Raw genomic sequence first — 15,753 nt, 5'->3', positions numbered from 1 at the left:
ATGATTTATATTTGACAGAACTAAATAATTTTCTTTAGTGGTATGATGCCTTTGTATCTTGCCTGTCTATCCAGTCACTGGTCCTCATCACAGTATTTAGAACTGAACATTCTGGAAAATCCTATCCACTGTCAACTTTGGCTGAAATTAACTAATTGCTTTAAATACTACAAAAGGTGGAGAAATGGGCTAATCAATTTAGAGACAGAATCTTCTTCTCTTTCTAAGCAGAGAAGTTATACAAAATATGCTTGGGTATCTTCACACTTTCCTATTACAATTCACTTCCCCTGACTATAACTGTACCTCACCATCATGAGCACAGAAAACATCAAAATGCTGGATGCATTTTGGCTCAGGCACCAGCAGTTTTCACATCTTCATCCCTTATAAAACACTTACCTTACAAAGTAATTTTTGATTGCTAGGCCAAGGACAGAGGCTGAGGGCCAGACAGCATTAGTTGTTGTTTATACGTTGCTGATCTTGCAAAGCACTTAAATACTGAGCAAGGATCTAAGACCCCATAAATCCCAGAGTTGACTGAGAGCCAAACACTTTCTAAGATCAAGGTTCAGATATACAAGATGTCTTACTGGCACAGCAAAGATAGGCCCTGGCCTCTCTGGGTACCCTGTAATGGAGATAATGAAGACAGCTGGAGGTAAAATTTCCAAAGAAAAAGAAAATATGGTGACATCTAGAGATTTGTATAGAGGATGTTTTTCTTAGTATTTTCTTGATTATGCTATTTTTTCTATTTACTTGAGATAGTAGCATGTCCTGAACATTAAAAAAAAAAGTTGATAAAAGGGGTTTGATGACAGTACTTTGAAGGACAGAATGGAAACTGTAATGGCAGAAGGCTCATTAGAGAACAGTAGCCTGGAGAAAGGCTCAGAAGTACTTGTGGGAAAAGGAAGGGTGACATGTGAAAGGAAATTATGATAAATAAACTGAAGGTGGCTGAAAGTACCTAGATAGGGCTAGGGCCATGAAAAGGTCTCTGATCACAAAAGTATGTGCTCTGAATATTTCCTTTAGTATCACAAGCATCAATGGGTCAGACCATGTGCCTTGTGCTACTGGTGACAATAGCACATCACCACTAGATGAGTATTTAACTGCTTAACATCAGGTACAAAGTCCTATAATGCACTGAAGAGAATTCTTTTTGATCAGAGAAGGGGGCTTTTGCTGCCAGAGCAGTTACATCTCTATAGATAGACCTAAGCATTTTAGTGAGAAGCCAGTGCCTGTAAAAGTGTGACTCTGGGCCCTGTTCTGCAATTCTTCAGCTGCCTTCAGCATCTTGCTACACCTCAAGCATTTCTTCTTCCTTATGGAATTGCCACAAAGCTGAAATAAAAATCTTTTAGTTAAGCCTTCCAGTCTGCAGTTCAAGCTGAAGATTCTGTGGTGAATCAGTGTACAAGGCTGAGAAGAGAGAGAATGTATGCATCAAAGTTAGAAACAGCTTGAGATCTTAAATCAGCTCTGAAAAAAAGACAATAAACCAAAATGAGCCTGTTGTGAAAGGGGCTCCACAGACCAGCAAACCCTATGCAAAGAACACTGACTACATGCACCCCACTCAGTCAGAGTTTAACATCCATCAGGATCTTGTCAGGAGGCTCTTGTGAGCAACTTATTTCATTGGAAATTAAATCTGAAATGGGTCAGGCCATAGCTTCAATGTTTATAAATTTATAGTGAAGAAGAAGAAGGAGGAGGAGGAAGTATTCTGGACACCAGGGCAGAGATTCTCCTGCAGTCAGTGGTGAAGATGATGGTGAAGCAGTGTTCCCCTCCAAGCCCAGCCCATGGAGGCCCATGCTGGAGCAGAGATCCACCTGCAGCCAGCAGAGGACCCCACCGTGGAGCAAGGGAATGCCCAAAGGAGGTTGTGATGCCCTGGGAAGCCCATGCTGGGCAGGCTCCTGGCTGGACCTCTGAAGCTGTGGGGACAGGACTCCATGCTGGAGGAGATGAGTTGGCAGGACTTGTGACCCTGTGGAAGGGACTGGAGGTGGAGCAGTCTGTTTCTGAAGAACTGGAGCCCCTGGGAAGGACCAGAGGAAGATTGAGAGGAAGCAGCACCAGAAACAATGTTGAGGGTTGACTCCAGCCTCCATTCCTCATCCCCCTGCACTGCTGAGAGGAGGAGGTAGAGAATCAAGAATGAAGTAAAGCCTGGGGAGAATAGAGGGGTGTGGAAAGGCATCTTTAATTTTTGGTTTTACTTCTTATTAAACTACTCTGATTTGGTTGGTAATAAATTAAATTTATTTCCCCAAGTCAAATCTGTTTTGTCTGTGACCTTAACTGCTGGGTGATCTCTCCCTGCCCTTATCTCAGCCCATGAGCTTTTTGTTGTATTGCCTCTCCTCTGTCCAGATGAAGAGGTGAGTGAAAGAGCAGCTTTGGTGTGCAGCTGCTGTCCACACAGGGGCAACCCACCACACTCCTTTCACAAGCTGTAAGAGAACACTAATCTTCTAGGATGCTTGTTAGAAACAAGCACTTAAAATCTCATGAATAAGTGTCCTATCTGTGATACTTTGACTTGGACAATCATTGTCAATTTTTTTGAAAAATTCCTTATATACTTAGTATATAAGTATACAGACCTGACCGGTCTGACTCAAGCAACTCTTATGAGAAATAAAATCCGTGTTGAATTGACTTCAGTAACACACAAAATAGTCAATGTAATTCCCAGTTGTACCCTCAGCCTGGCTGTGTTGAGGGCTAAAATACAAAACCTGCAAAAACATTACCTTCACAGTTCTCCTGCATACTGTTCTCTGCCTCTCCATGCAAATACACACATTTCCTACAGCAGCTCCAAAGCTCCATCCTGCCACAAAGGGAGATCAGCCCTCACCAAAGCCACATATGAGCCTCTGCAGCTCTTACAGACCCACACTCATAGAAATACCCTGAAGAGAATTGAGGAGACATGAGGGAAGACATGCACCACAGTCATGTTCTCATTAAACACCTTATCCACCTTTTGTGGAAGATAATAGGTTACAATCCAATGACCAGAAAGTCTCTGAGGCCAACACAGACTCGTTTTCCTGCCACACCATGTCCTGGGTATAAACTAAATGGAGAGGATTCTGTCTGTAAACCAAAACCTGTTTTTTAGTTTTTCCTCTAAAGTATAGAAGGAATTCTTGAGAAAGGATTTATTCAGTTTGCAGAATACATCTGCTTTGTTGCCACTTCAAGGACTGTAATATGTTATTTGCATTTAGTCTATGTACACTTTTGAAAGTTAGGTTGGACACATTCTTGTTTATGGAAACAATTCCAAGAAATATAAAATCTAGATATGTAGCAGGCTTAGAAAAAATATTTCAGCAACAGGTAAAGGTAAAATTCAGTTTTAGAGGTATCAATTCCTCACCTTGTTAGTGCTTAACCTCAAAATCTTGCATGGTGCAGAGGATACTTGAGTGGATCAAGCACTAGACTAGGATAATACTCTAAATCCTGGGAGTGCCAGAGATGGATTTATTAGGGAAAAAAAAAACCGATCAGCTATCTGCTTTCTGTTGGGAACTGCAACTTCATTCTGCCATTCTTAATATAAGTATTTTATTTGGTAAAACAATACTACTGAATTTAAGCACACAACTCTAGAACTTGAAAAGATGAGTCTTGATCCTCTGTAAAAACAATCTCCTTTCAGTGACTACAGACAAAAATCTTTCAACCACAGTCACTAACAGTAGAAATTAAATGAGCCTTGGAAATATAAAGAGATGACATACACACATCTGATGAACATGGACTTCAGTGCTTACCAAAGATACACACTTAATATACTCACTTTCTGTACAGCATTGTTTTCTGTTCAACAACATTTCTGTTCTGTTTAAAAAGGCATTTCAGCTTACATGCTGAATATGAGACTCTGGAGACCACTGACCCGATGGTATGTGCCTGTTACTGAGGGCAAAAGAACAAACTACATGTTCCAAATATAATGATATAAATAAAAGTCATTCTTATACAGAAAGAGGTTGATCTGCATTACTTTTAAAACAAACACAAAAATAAAGTGAGCAAGAGGATGGGCAATGAAGTCAAAATTAGCTGGAAGTTTTTGAAAGATTTTTTAGCACTCCTATGAGAATGACAAAATTAGGTGCTGGGATAGCATCTAATGCAGTGAAAAAACAAAGAAATGAGGAAAAAACCTGTGGTTCTTAAGATTAAGATTCTACAGGCTTTTTTTCAGAAACATGTGCTTTTGGGGTTCATCCTAAATGTCCAGATATAACAACCTTTGGGCAATACAACAATGGATTTTTGGCAATTAACTTCCTAGAATATCATAAATAGGGAATAATGTATTTCAAGTATATTTTTACCTGTCTTATACAAATAGAAATGGAGAACTACTTAAAGGAATGAAATAATTTCATATGTTATTCAGCCATATCTATTTTAATCATTAATTTTCTAAAGCTTTAACACTGGGACTGACAAAGGGGTTTGAAACAATTTTCCCATTTCTAGCAAGGAATAGGTTGCTAACTCCTGCTTCATGATTGTAATTCCATTATTTAAACGCCTAACTATTTCCATTTCCTTCAAGTGAGCTGGAAGAAATACAATGTATTCAGTTTCACCCTCTGGCTGATAGGCATTGTCACAGCACTGCAATTTAAAGGTTGCAAATATTTCAAGAAGCTGATTTAGTGCAGTCACAATGTACAGTTGCTTTAAGTATTTTTTTTCACTCCTGTAGGAAGCACTGCAATAGATTTTCTGGGCAGATAGTAGATTCTCCATCATAAGAAACCTTTAAAAACAGATGAATACAAAAGAATCATAGAATTGTTCACAGGAAGTGTAATTTCCACTTTAGATCAGTCTTTGCAGGATCCTGACTAACAGATATGCCAATTGGAGGAAAGTCAAGTTTCATCTTCTCTGTAATACACTTTTAGGCAGTTGGAGAAAAATACCAGGTCCCTCTGTAGTCTCCTTTTCTCCAGGCTGAGCAAACCAGCTCCCTCAGAGCTCCATCTCCAGCCCACTGTAGAGTTTTTCTGCTGGAGTTTCAAAATTGTCATTCCTTCTCTGATAAGTACCACCTTGCAAGAGACAGATCCGGACACAGCACTCCCAGTGTGGCCTTGGAAGTGCCTTCCAGGAATGGGCCTATTCCTTGAGCTGCTGGTTATGTTCATTGCTTGCAAGGACTCACTGCTGGCTGGTGTTCAGCTTGCTGTCCACTGAGGCACCCAGGCCTGGTCCTCATCTGCCCAGTTTGCACCCAGCTGCATTATTCTGTCTAGGATGGAAATATTCACATAAACTCATTTACTAAATATATTTAGTATGGAATAGTCTTTAAATAATATTTATATATTTATATTTGGAGCAAATAGTTTTTTCTGGAGCCTTTTTATGACTTTAGTCTCTTAACATTCTTGCTCTACTCTTTGGTGTAATACTGAACACAAAAGCAGATAAACTCTTCTTTGCTTAGAGAAGTAGGTGAACCTTTTATAGCCTTAACTGAAGAAAATATTTTCATCTGGTTTTACCCTGAGCTTGTCTGCTTTATAGTAGAATAAGAAAAAATATGGGCTGTTTATTATGGACCTGAGCATCTTTAATTATATTTTAAATTTTATCAACCAGTCCTTGACAATCACTTGTTCTGTTAATAGATCCACATGTTTTAACATGCACAGTTCCTAACAGTTCACAGACCTTTGGAAGAGCTCAGAGGGGTTTAAATGCAGTAATCAACAGTAAGTAGCAAAATGACCTGCTCTTACGCAAAGCAAAGCTGAGTCACAGCAAGTTTTTATCAGTGACAGCTTTGTGTTGAAAGTCTTTAAAGTCATCAGCTTTTCTAAATTGTGCTGGCAGATGATTTTTTTTCATATGTCTAACATGTAATTCATAATACTCAGAGCTGTTTTTGAAAGGATAGCTGGGAAATGAGATTATTCTGAGTGTTTCTTCAGTGCCTTATTTTTTACCTATGGCGTGGTTATGGAAAAGTCTCCAAGAGCAAATACTCACACCAGCTCTGAAGATAGAATTTTACGGTTTCGGCACATATTTTTCAATTTAGAAGAATTGAAAATTTAATTTACAAGAATTTGCTGTTTGGAGTCAACTATTAAAGAATGGAGGACAATGAAGGAGAAGCCCTTAGAGACATTTCCAAGGGCACAAGGGGACTCATGCCATTGCTGAAGTATCTAAATACTTCATATATTCATCCCTCTAGGGCTGGTGGGCAGGCACAAGTCTATCAAGGGAAAGAAAAAGGGTTTAGCAGCTCAAGGCCTATCTTCCCATCTCCATTGGAACTGTCAAAATGAATTAATTTCTCACTCAAGAGGCAAAGTTTTAACAGGAGAATCTGAAATGTTGTTTTATCAAGTGTCTCCTAACTCAGGCAAGCACTTCAGAAAGTTCGCAGTGTTGCCTTCTTTCTGTTCCTATCGCATCATCCCCAGGGCTGTGAAAGCTTCAAACAACATTTGGCATCCTGGACTGGTGGGTCAGAATGATCCCTGTGCTAGTAGGTGTCTAATTCTACAAATGACAATACCTTCTCAGCTCCACACAGCTACATTCTGGGGTACCAATATTGGGCTAGAATGTGTTTTCCACTCTTCTGCATGAAGGGGCATGATGAAGATCAACCAGTCTGGCTGTCAGTTCAAACTTGTCTCTGATTATTTTATACAGCAGATCACCAAAAAATAGGACTGAAAGAATCTTTGGAGCAGCCAGACAGTTTATCTCTCTACCTTATACTTGATGTTTACTGGCAAATAGCTGCAGTCCCTGATGGAAGTTCACCACTGCATCCCTCCATATCAGCTGAACCAGGGATCTGCTGCAAGAAATTTTTATTTCTAGGGTTTGTGGTCTACACCTTGTTCTACTTTGCCTGGAAAACAAGATAGGGAATGGGAAGGAGTTGATTAAGAATGGGAAGGAGATAGTTATTTGGTCTCAGATGACTGGGGCACAGCAAGGACTTACCCAGTCATAGGAGACCAGACTGTACAAGCTATTTTGGACTCCATGGGATTCTCTTCAGATCTTCCCATGAGAAAGATATGACACCTTACAGATAATATATTCCTAACCTTCACCCTTCTCACCTTCCTGATATGAATCCCTAAATCTGTGTTACTCATAGTTCATAACATGTTAATACTCATTGTTAATACCATGATATCTGACTTCCCACCAGCAGCAAATAAGTGACCAGCATCTGCCTTCCTTTTTAATGATCCCTTAGCTCTTCTCTTGGTGTTTTTCAGACTGAACAGATTATCTTACATCTTCTTAGACCATGCTTGTTTGGGAGCTGATCACTCTCACAGCTTTTTGTTGGTCTCTTTTTTATCCAGCTGCTGCTTGATGGTTGAATACAGTTCTTCAGAAAGAAGCATCAGTCTTATTTAAAGCCAGAGCCACAGTCCTCATTGCTCCCCATCTGGGTCAAAAATCTGAAAGCTAAATGAACATGGAAAAGTGAGAATTCCTTTCTACAGTACCCTTATAGTTATAGTTACTTGGCAGCCTCTTTTCATTGTTGCAGAAAGGTTTGAATCCACTACTTTCTGCATGAAATTTTCCCTAAGTTAAAACAAGTATTATAAATTTTAGGGGTTATTCAAAAGTTAAAAGTGCATACCCAAATCCATTCACCAAGAAAATCTCCACTTTAAAACATGGTTTACTAAGAACCAAAATTTGAAACCAGGAAATCTTTTCATTTATTTGCCCTAGACCAAAATGGCCATGGCCACATGCCTCTAAATATTTTAATGAAATTTTTTTAAAATCTCGGAAATTCCTAGCCACAAAATTAGTTCTGAAACAAATTTAAAATGTCATTCTTTAAGACATCCAATATATATATTTTAAAATAATATTATATAATTTAAAGATTTATCATATGAATTATGCAGATTTTCTAGTGATTTGGAAACGAATTTTCTTCATAGCATGTTGTACCCTATGAAAAACCCTAACGTCTCCAAATTTAATTATTTTCTTCTGAAACAGGATAGATATTTATAAGTAGCATTTTCCCACTCCCCACACAATAATTAGTTAACCAAATCTGTCTCCAGCCTAGGACTCTAGATATGAAACATCACTTGTTGTACAACAGCATTACAGAATATGTGTTTAATATACTGCATTTTCCATGTTCCTGTTTTTCTCCAATTTTTCACAAAAACCTGTGAAGGTTGCTCCTCAAGCTGACTGCCCTTTAAATTTAGTCTCCCTCTTTGGTTTTTGGTTTTTGGTTTTGGTTTGTTTTTTTTTTTTGATTGCCTGAATGCCTCAGAGTCTCCTTTGTTTAAATTAGGCTGGCCATTTTAATCTTTTACATTTGGTGTTTAAAATGTGAGAGTGTGACAGTGAGCAGAAACCCTTCATTCCCAGGAACAAGGGCCGTCAGAGATATTTGCTGCTGCCAGGCTGCTGGCTGTGAGCCAGCACCCACTTCCTTTCCTCAGGACAGGACCAAAAGCATCCTGCTGGTGTGAGAGGAAGCAATCCAAACCAAGCAGCTCCACAGCACCTGCAGGAAGCACCTGATTGCCTCTATCTTGTGCCTGAGAGCAGCAGCTCCTGCTGAGTTCCTGCTGGCATTCTGAATGCAGCCGTGTTCTTCTCCCACAGAGGGTGAAAATAGGTCTAAATTCACATTGAAATGGGTGGTATGATATGCCACCCTGTTCTGCTTCAGTCTGTTCCTGGATCAGCACTAACAGAAAGTGTTATACTGGACTGATTCAGGGAGTGAATCTTCTCACTGATGCAAATTAAACAAAAACACTTGGGAGTCACACTTAAGTGAAACAACAATGTGAAGCAGGATGAGTAACCCCTATCAAATAACTCCTGAATTCCATTTGCAAAAGCTGGGACAGTCAGGCAGCCCCAAAGAAGCATGACAGAGATGTTTTTTCCAGCTGACACATTCTGAGATGCTACAAGCAGTGGAGCAAGAGCATTATCAAATTTTTGCGGGGATTCCATTTTTTGCTGACAAGTACCACAAAGACATTTTAATGCCCCTCAGTTTTGCATACACTTTGCTTGGAAATGTTTTCATGGAGTACACCAATTAAATGCTCATTTAAAGTCACTAGATTTTATTATGACACAAACTGTCTGCATTACCCAGTATTTTTCCTCAAAATAGCAACAAATCTTTCTGCCTGAGCTGTGCTGAGGTCAGGTGACAGGGAACAGTAATGCTTAGTAGCAACAAGAAAGAATTGTGTTTGTGAACCACAAAACACAAATGTTACACAGCTGATTTTGAGGGCCAGGGCATGATGGGATGGCCAGAAAGAGAGAGACCTCACGCTGAAGGCAGCTGGCAGAGGTGCCAAATGCATTCCTTCGGGCTTTCAAAAGAAAGAAGAGTTGGGAGACCTCTAGAGGCAAACACAGGCTGGCTGAAGCAGCTCCCGGCTCTCCTTGGTTTGGCTGGGCTCTCCCTAGTGGTTTCCATACTAACTGCCCACAGCAGCACACCCTGAGCAGTTGTGGGTCGGGAGTCACAAATCATCTTCATGTAGGAAAAAAAAAATACTTAAGCTGTGAAGAAAATAATCTTCTCTTACTTAATTCTTAACTTTCCCAAGAGCTCCTCTTGCTCATTGCTAGCACACTGTTTCTATCTCAAATAGCTCCAAAGGAGAGTAGGGGAGGAAAAAGTGCATGAAGAAAAATAAAAAATTATTTGAATACAATGGCAAAAAAGATTCTAGAGACATATTTGGGAAAAGAAAAAAAAAAGAACAAAAAAAAAAAAAAAAGAAAGGTGGTGGGTTTTTAATCTATGAGTGCCAAATTGGAATAAAATAAACTATTATTTTAAAAGCACACCAAAATCTACCACAGAAATACTAGAAGTAGAATCAGAAAAGGATTTTTAGGGTTCTGGAGCAGGACTCATGCAAGTTCCCTTCTATCATGTCCAGATGAGGACATCAAAGCAGATGAGAAGATAGAGAGGGAGCCATCATATTCACTCTACTCAGTGTGAAAAAGCCATAACTACCTTTCGGGAAAATACAAATGTCTGGGACAATTTCTAAATCTTTTTTCCAGATAGCTTACTTTGCTTTTGTAATGAAGAGAATTGTCTTGCCTTTTGCATGGTCTAAATGTGTCTTGAGGAAATCAGTGTATCTAAACCTAGAAGTGAGTATTTAGCACGACAGGTACATCATATGAACTTTCCTGCATGATGGGGCCAAGGTAGCATCCTACATCATTCTGTCTCCTAGAAATTACCAGAAAAAGTGTTTTGATTTCATCTCAAAGTTATGAAGCAACAAAATGGTGACAAGTAGGAGATTTCTCTCCTCCCCAGTCTTTCTTTTCAAAGTAGTATTTTGTCTGGTTCCCCATCTAGTACTCATTTTCCTCACAAATTATGAAATCAGCAAATTCAATACAACTATTTGTTACAAATATTATTTCAGTTACCTAGATAACTGGATAGTACAGCATGTGTGCAGTTAGAACACTCAGAAACAAGTTGGTAAGATATATTCAGTCTCAAAAAAAAATCCTACCAATTTTATTTGTCATGGGTTTCCTAGAAACAGCATGATATACACAAAAGCATAGTAAAACTCTGCTCAGCACTTCTGCTTGCCTCTCTTCACTCTTCTCTACAGATAAAAAAGAGCACTGGGAGTTGAGTTCTTGATCAAATATTCAGTAGGGTACTCGGAGCTAGTTTTAGGCAACTAGGTAAGTACCATGTGTTTTCTTATCTAAGTGATGTCAATGAAAGCATCACTGTCAACTTTCACTGAGCTGTTCCAGTTAGACATTTTTCATTTTTCCTCATGAGGCTGGTGCTATATATATCTCTTGTAGTAGCTGCTGAAACAAAATACAGTCTCCCAACCTGAATGTTGTGAACTCAGAGGAAAGAGTCCTTTCCAAGAGACTGCAGACATGCAGACATGGTTCCACTAAACGAACCTTCACTATTTGGATTTCTTTATTTTCTAAACTGAAGACATTCTACAGTAAGAAAATCCATCTTGATATAATGGCTTTTCTCTGGGCACAAAGATCTCTAGCAGCTTAATAATAGCTGCAAAAAAGAAACAGACAAATAAATAAAATCTGTAGCTCCATCTTTCAAATGTTTTTGCATTCTCAACCTCATCCTGAAAAAAAAAAATAGCAAAAAACCATCAATGAAAACACATAGCAAAAAGAGCAGATTCCTTCATCTTACAGGAAAAACAGCTGAAAGAATATCTCATAAACATTATATACTGAAAAGTAAAATGAACTTGCAGAAACAAGTTCAGCCCACTGGACATTATGTGCTTGTTGTTATTAACTTATATATATGACATTGTGATGTGTGACTGAAGTCACTCTGGAAAGATGGAAATTATACCTTGTCTGACTTTCCTTGAAAGGGGTTGGAAACACCTTTGAATGTCCTAGATCTTCAACAAGAATTGTGTCATCCACAACTCATATCACACACCACCTCATGCACTTACAGTAAATACAATCACTGTTAGAAAGAACAAAACCCACAAAGTTTTGATTATGGTTTAATAAATATGGAAATAATATTAGCGTTAAACACTTTATTTATGTTTTAAAAGTTACTGAGCCTCAGTTTCCAAGTCATCTTCCAAGGACCCATGCTCGTAGAGACATGTGGTGAGCCAGGTTCCATACCCCAACAAAATCCATCAGTCACTAGGAAAACTCACCTTGCAAACTGAGTTCAGTGATGCTACATTGAGAAAAATGATGCCAGCAGCACAAGAGATCAGGATTTGCATAAGATTAACATGCAGTCAAACTGGTCCCACCCCACCTCTAATGATATCCTTAGAATTCACTCTCTTTAGAAAAGGTGTGTGGAAATTTTAATTATTGAATTCACACCATGTGCTCAAAACAGGACCAGAAATTTTAGGCACATGTCTCTTAAATTTTCTTCTTTGATTTGCAGCCCTCTTTGAGTATCCAGCTAACATTTAACTTGTGCTTATAGTTCAGGGGGGAACATTGCACTGGACAACAAATGGATCAATACTACTAAAGAATAAAGATACAATTGTGTACGTGTGTATGCCTGAGTAGTGTGGGGAGAGGTGATAGTCCTGGATATATTTGCTGCCTGAATTTGAATTATTTTCACATTCTGTAAAACTGTAAGTGACAAAAATCAGGCTATGAAGAATTTGAAATTAAGAACCTTGTTAAACCCCTGTGAGTGAAGTACAACTCAGAACATAACAGTATGGAAATATGGTATATCTGCCATGTGTTTATTTTTAGGACCTGGCAGCAAAAAGAAACAATTTAAGAAAGATTTCAGCATAAAAAAAAATGCTAAAACTACATCATACAGGAAGTTGCAAGATTACAATGTATTGTCTGAGACATTTTTTATTTATGTGCAAATTTCAGATTTTTCACTGTCATCTGAAAGAACCTCTAAATCTTTTTCCAAATCTGTTCGACAGACAAGGTCCAAAACACAAACAGCAAAGATGTGGGCCAAGACTGAAACATATTGGCGGTCTTCTGACTAAAAACTTCTAAATTCTTGCTTTTTGATATTCAGTAATAACTAAGATGACTGGTTTGGACTTATGAAGGTGACAACAACTTCATCTCCTCTCTTCCTAGGATTTATTTTTCTCTTTGAAATAGCAAAATGTTTAAAAACAAAACACAGGGGAGTATTTTAGACATGACTGTCTCCAAAGGCTTCATGATGATAAAGAAGAGCTAAGATGAGGGCTGTACCACAGACTATATCAAGAATAGAAATAGAGAAAAAAAATGGTAGAGAAAATGAGATTCCTCTGGGACAGCTCATTACATGTAAATGCCTGGACCATCTAGAGCCAGACACCTGTCATCTCTGTCCTTGTATCTGTTTCAAATGACTGAAGAAGCACCAGCTTTACAATGCTCTTTCAGAAATATGGACTGATCCAGGAGCTCTTCGTGTGATTTCACTTATGTGTCAGGAGGGAAGGAGGTGAGCTGAGGGAGACCTCAGATGCCCAGCCATCTGTGCCTCTCCTGTGCTAAGTGAATCACTAGGTTCAGACAAAGGTAGGCAACATTTTTACACTCAGACATGTCCCTCAAGACTTGTGTTCTGTGATTTGCAGCCCTCTCAGCATCTGATCCTCAATAACTACGTTTAGCTTCTATTAAAAGTTTGGTTGGTGAGATTTAAATGGGCAGCTGTTACAGGAAAAACAGCTTCAAAGATATTCAATTACTAACCATTCTGGAATAAAAATGTCAGTTGAGTGCATGTCTGAAGAGAAGTGAGAGGAGAATAACACTGGAAGTGAGAAGGTGAATTTGCTTTGTGAATCAACATTATAAACATAAATTTTGTCTCTGTAGTGTTTCCCTGCTAGCTTCCTATTCCAGGCTAGTGTTTGGCCCCAACTGCATGCAATCACTTACTTGTTTTGTCATCAGAACCTAAGGTTAAGTCCTTTGAGATGCAAACATTCTCATCCTACTTTCTTTAATATGTGCTGTATATTTAGAAATCTTCCCATAATTATGCTCCCCATTCCTTACAGTAAGTTTAACTACAGAAGTAGTAGCTGATGTTCTCATGCTAATCAAACCCTCTAGACTCACATGGTTTATAATTATGATGCTGGATGAAATGCTGAAAATAAGTCCCTACTTTGCAGATTCCTTACAGGCTGCAGAGTAAAGAAGAAAAGACTATAGGGGAAATCAGATGTATCTGGACAAAACTATCTGAAGTTTTGAATCTTCAGCTGCTCTGTCTCTAAATATTGCATAAAGGTGGTTACAAATTTTAGAGGAATTCTGCCAATTTCATCTTTACTTAAAAAGGTGAGAAAAATCAATTTGATTTCTTCTCTAATGTATCTTTGTGATACTGATAACCAGTCATAAAGGCAGTTGAAACATTTCCCAGCTTCCCAGTACTACATGCCCTTATGGCCAAGCATGTGTAAGGCCCCTCACTGCTCAAGTACATGCCTGCATCTGTGATCCCAAGGCTCTGGCAGGCATTCTGTTGGTGGGACACAGCAGGGCCTCTCTCTAAATTCTACAATTAACACCCCCACCCTGCAAACATCTCTGCACTCAAGGAACTCTTTGTCAGTCACTTGTTGTGGTGCTGTGGGAGAACTTTCACACCCAACGCAAGGAGATTTCTACACACCAACTTGTTTGGAGGGCCAAAACCTAATTTTACACATGTCAAACTGAGTGACAAACAAATGATGATAATGAGAATGATTAAGCCTACATTTACTGTCAAGAGCTGGGGTTTAATCAGTTCTGTGTCTATTACAGTTATATTTTTCAGACAATAGGAGTTTTTAAAATACCCTGCTAATCAGAAATAGGAATTTCTGCCTAGCAGAGTCAAGATTTGAACCAAAATTCACCTTTTTTTTACAAAACCAGTATCACCTCTTAGCACTGCTTTAGTTTCATTTAAAACATATGCTGAGGGGGTAAGCAAAGCCTTAATGATACATAGACCCTCCAGGCCACTCCTGCAAAGATAGAAAATTTAATCTGTATGAAAATACATAGCTGAGTCTTGGGTTTCAATGATTCTTGCAGTAACTGTAACTTCAAATAATGTGAAATTTCTTGTTTTAAACTACATTTTGGAATTAAGGTAAAACTTACATTGATGAGACTTCATAAGTATGTATGATTTATTAAATATGCCTGCTGGTAGTTTGTAGACATCTCATAAGGCTGTTGAAATAGTTTCCAGGGAAATTTTGTGTAATCTAGACTATTTTATGATTTATATACTGTACAAGCACCAGAGAGAACATTTCTTGTAGCTGCCAGTGCATTTAGTTCTCCTGAAGAGCTTTTCTTTTTGATGCTTGGCTGAGGTTCTCTCTAGAATCACGTATAGCTTCACACTGGCTTAATGAAGCCTGGGGTGTTTGATTCCAAGTGAAGATGGAAAATACTTGCTCATTCTGAGGGAATTAGATGCCCACACTTTGGAAACATTCCCCAGATTTGTATTATCTTGTTTGCTTTCCCTTTCCCTCCTCTACACAGTGCAAGCAAAGCCCACTGTGTTTCTGCTCCCAATATGGATAATTACGGAGCACTGTACTAATGAAAACATGTATTGCTAAATTAAAATAGCCTCTTCTAGAGAAAATTGAATGTGGAATAAATGCTAACAACTGGAATGTCTCTATTCATTTTTGTTTATTCTTTGAAAACTTGGATACAAGTAGTTTTTTGTATTTTTCATTTTCTATTTCCTTGCTTTTTGTGTCTCCAAATTACGGACTGAATGTATTGTTCTTTAAAAAATAAAAAAAAACCCCACTCAAATCCGACAAATTATCTTTTAGAGACATATGTCAGGAGTTTTTCCTTCACTTCAAAATGTTTTGGAGATCCTCTTAGAATGTCCTGAAATGTGAACTGAAGAATAAATACTTGAGGAGATTAAATAACATAACATAAAAATAGAAATTTAAGCAAAGAGGAAAATGTAATTACCCACGCCTACATTAAGAAGGTTCCTGAGATTATTGTGCATTAAGCAACTGATTTAAATAAATCTATTGTGACATTAAAACAATTTGTACATCATTCTAATGAGATATGTGATGTTGGATAAACACAAGTCCTGATTTTTCAGGTTTCTACAAAACAAAGCTAACA

The sequence above is a fragment of the Serinus canaria genome, chromosome 2, assembly GCF_022539315.1.
Source record: "Serinus canaria isolate serCan28SL12 chromosome 2, serCan2020, whole genome shotgun sequence".
Taxonomy (NCBI): Eukaryota; Metazoa; Chordata; class Aves; order Passeriformes; family Fringillidae; genus Serinus; species Serinus canaria.
This window is presented reverse-complemented; position numbering follows the sequence as displayed.